The sequence below is a fragment of the Mus caroli genome, chromosome 19 (genome assembly GCF_900094665.2).
Source record: "Mus caroli chromosome 19, CAROLI_EIJ_v1.1, whole genome shotgun sequence".
Lineage (NCBI taxonomy): Eukaryota > Metazoa > Chordata > Mammalia > Rodentia > Muridae > Mus > Mus caroli.
The window spans coordinates 17,810,079-17,814,100 of NC_034588.1; the positions used below are offsets into that span (position 1 = coordinate 17,810,079).

Sequence of the window (4,022 nt, forward strand, 5' to 3'; positions counted from 1 at the left end):
AGAGAGAGAGAGAGAGAGAGAGAGAGAGAGAGAGAGAGAGAGAGAGAGAGAGAGAGATCTATGCCTGGCTCAGAATCCTCTGTGCTGGTAACATTCAATTCTTTAGGTCAGTAACCCTTTAGTAACTTAAGTTATATAAAGATCTGGCAAAGCCAAACCACAAAACCATTTATTTGACTAAGATACAGAATGTTCTCGATCCAAATATGTCCACTGATTAATAAAATAACTAACAAATTTTTAAAATGTACAGTGTGTTCCCTAGGTCCCTGAGTTCCTCTAGGGAAAAGATTTTTTGCACCATTTAAATACAGAAGATTGTTTTGTTATATAGAATTTTAGAATGCATTAAAGGATATTATAATCACTAGGTCATAAAGGCATATTTTCTTTCAAGGAGATTAATTAAGAACAAAACACATCACTACAGCTTTATAGAACACATACTCCAATGTCTGAGTCTGGCTCTGCTGGGCAAAACAGTTTTTCACCTCAAAGAAAACCAGTGTGGATGAAAGCATGCATTAAAGAAAGGGTCACATACATTAACGTTAAAGGTCTCATGTGAAACATCAAGTACAATTAACAAGAAATTCTAGTAATGGTTTTCCCGGTAGAAATTTGTGCTTACATAAAAACTTGAATCCCTAGACACTAGAATGAACTAGTTTGAATTGAACTACCTAAATCCCTAGTTTAACTAAACTTTTGAGTTAAACATAAAACAACAACTAGATGTCTTAGATAACGAACAGTACTAGGAATACTCTATCCCAAAGCACTTATTCCACACCAGATCTGAAGCAATGAAATCCTGAGGGGTTTGCAAGCAAACACAACATTGTAGATTTCTCTTGGTGCTGTGTGGTGTGCAATGTGCTCTCTACTTCTATGTGGTTTGACTTGATTCTTCTTATAGCATACCAAAAAGTTCCCTTGACTGAAAGCATATCAAAGTCTCCCTTTGAGTGGGATGAGTGACAGCTCAGTTCTTTCTTAGGCCTCCTTTCAGCCTTCTCCTGGCATGCAAAGCTCACAGAACAATGGGAAACCTGGGCAAAGTTTCTACACAGAATGCCACCTCTTTTGACTGTGTTTGTGTAATTTTCTTTGCCCTCTCTAGTGTCTCCAGTTGCTGTAATCTCTTTCCCATTCCTCTAGGATGAAAGCCAGCCTGCTTTTTTCTTGGATCTTAGCTGGGACACATTCACCTACTGATACAGCAGAGGCCACCTGGCACATTTAGAGTGCTAGACTCTACCCATGCTCTTCGAATCCATGTATGACTTCTAGTACCTGCCTGGTTTCGTCTGCAGGATCTCTGTGCTAGCTTGTATTTTACCCAGTCTCTACAGCTGTTAAATGTAGGAAGTTCCATTTCTTTATTACTAGTCTAAAGTCACTATTAACTTAATTCTTGATTTCATTTGATCCTTTTGTGTGTACTCAACCAAAGAGAGGATATGAAGATTGCTGGCTAGTCTTATGTCAACTTGACCCCCAAGCTAGAGTTATCTGGATGGAAGGAGATTTAATTGAGAAAATGCCTCCATAAGATCTGACTATAAAGCATTTTCTTAATTAGTTATTGATGGGGGCAGGCCCAACCAATTGTTGGTGGTTCCATTCTTGGGCTGGAGGTCTTGATCTCTCTAAAAAAACAGGCTGAGCAAGCCATGGAGAGCAAGCCAGTAAGGAGTAAGCATCTCCCATGGCCTCTGCACCAGCTCCTGGCTTCAGGTTTCTGCCCTGTGTGAGTTCCTGCCCTGACTTCCTTCAATGATCAACAGCAATATGGAAGTATAAGCCAAATAACCTTTCCTCCAAATAGCATTTCCTTAGTCATGGTGTTTCGTCACAGCAAGTGGGAAGAAAGCAGCTGGACTGGATTTGCAAACATTCCCTACAAAGTTCTTAGCAGATATTTTTAGAATCCGGAGAGATTCAGATTCTAGTCTTTCCTATGCACTGTATACTTAAATACTAAAAATTAATTAAAGTATATAAAATATCAAATATAGACATGTCATTCTCTCTCTGCCTGAATGGTGAAGCCAAACAAAACAAGGATGAATAGGTTTTACATGTCTCAGTTCTGCTGGGAAAGCTGGAAGTGATATAGCTCTTAGAAGAGAAGTAAGGAGGTTAGGGCAGCCTGCACAGGGCAGGTACATGAGGTCCCCCTATGAAAACCACTCCAGCATCTGGCAGAGGCATGAACCTGGCCAGCTAGGTGGGTCCAAGGTTCAGCAGTAAATGAATGTTTCAGGAGAAAGAACTCTTCCCTAAGTGTTACAGCTCAGTAAAACAGCCACTCTCAGATGGTCCTCTATAAAATACCTTGTGCACATTATTCTATGTGGAGAGGGACTCTAAACATTGAGGAGTAGCATGGGATTTAGGGGTAGGTGATTCCTATTGGCTAAATTTGAGATGTTAGTGATGCTCTGTGGGGGCAATGCACAGACAGCTTGGTCTCCAGTCGAGCTGAGGTCTTGAACCCTGGACCCAAATGGGTGATAATTTCCACTTAATGGGACAGAAGGCGTTTGATCATGTCTCCTGGACCCCTGGCTCCTGTCAAAGTTACCATCTCCACAGCCCCCTCAAGAGAGGTATGTGGCTAACAGTCATGTAGACAATGTCCCAAGCTTTTGGCATTCTGGCTAGACTCCTTCCCATAGTTACCTAGCAACAGCAAAATAGCATCCCACTATAAGAGGGGCTGCTTGGCCCCTCCTCGCTCTCTTAAGCTTTCACCTTTCTTACTCTTAAGCTTTTTTACCTCTCTTACTCTCTAGCCTTTCTTCTCTCTCTCTTTTCCCCTACTCTCCTTTTGGCCATGGCCAGTCTCTCTTTCTACCTTCTCTCCCCCTGCCTTTCTACAATAAAGCTCTAAAACCATAGACTGTCTCTGTTCATCGAGGCCGGCCACCGTGCTTGAATGATGGGATAGGCTTTTTCCTAACGAGCTCTGTCTAATCTCCCGACAGAAGGCCTTCCTATGCTACAGCCATAGACCAGACTAATGACTCTCGCCTGTGTGGAAACCACCCAGTGACTCCCTCTCCCTCTGCCCTCTTCCCTTATCTTAGGGGCCTAGTGTCACCCCTGGGGCCTCTATTCTGTTCTCTGCTCCTCTGAGTATCTAATGTGGGATGCCGGAGACTGAAAGCCTGGTACCTGGGGCTGCCCCTTGTCCATTACCCGCCGCGTGGAAAGTGTCCGTCAGTCCTCCCGCATCTGCCCCGCCAGAGCACAGGAACTCTGGTGGGATCCGGGCACTCTCTCCTATACATACCCCTCTTCCCACACAACCAGGGCCCCGAAATGCTCTATTTGCATGGGGAAGGACTACAGATATTTTTCTGTAAGTGACTAATCACCATGGTCCTCCCAGTGGGGTGTTGTGGTCCTCCCAGTGGGGTGTTGTGGTCCTCNCAGTGGGGTGTTGTGGTCCTCCCAGTGGGGTGTTGTGGTCCTCCCAGTGGGGTGTTGTGGTCCTTCCAGTGGGGTGTTGTGGTCCTCCCAGTGGGGTGTTGTGGTTATGTGTTCCAGAGCAGATACAGAAATGAGTAGGAAGTCGTTCAAGTCTCTGAGATTTCCAGTATTTGAACTCACTCAATCTTATCAGTTCTCCTATCTGGTAGCACTGGCCCACTTGTCCCACCGAAATATCTCATTGTTTTCATAAGCAACTATTTTCTACACAGATTTTTACAGGTCTAATAGAATTAATATAGTAAGTATGATATAATTTCTAGTTAGTGCCCAATTTTCTTCAATCTCTCCAAAAGGGTCCAAAATCAAGATCTAAATGAGGGGCATACATACCTTCTATGTTATCTTTGTAACAACTCCCAACTGAAGGAGCCAGGCCTGTAAAATACACATATCCTAGACATAAATAGCACTTTTATTGTGATTCTATTTAATTTGCAAATCTTACTACTGGGCAAGTGTATGTGTGTGTGAATGTGTGTGTGTGTGTGTGTGTGTGTGTGTGTGTGTGTGTGTGTGTG

General features: G+C 43.3%; 1 long non-coding RNA gene across 1 annotated transcript in view; it reads left to right on the forward strand.

Annotated features, from left to right (window-relative positions):
- Nucleotides 1-4,022, forward strand: part of LOC110285883 — a 60,483-nt gene that overhangs the window by 29,361 nt on the left and 27,100 nt on the right. The window lies entirely within an intron of this gene.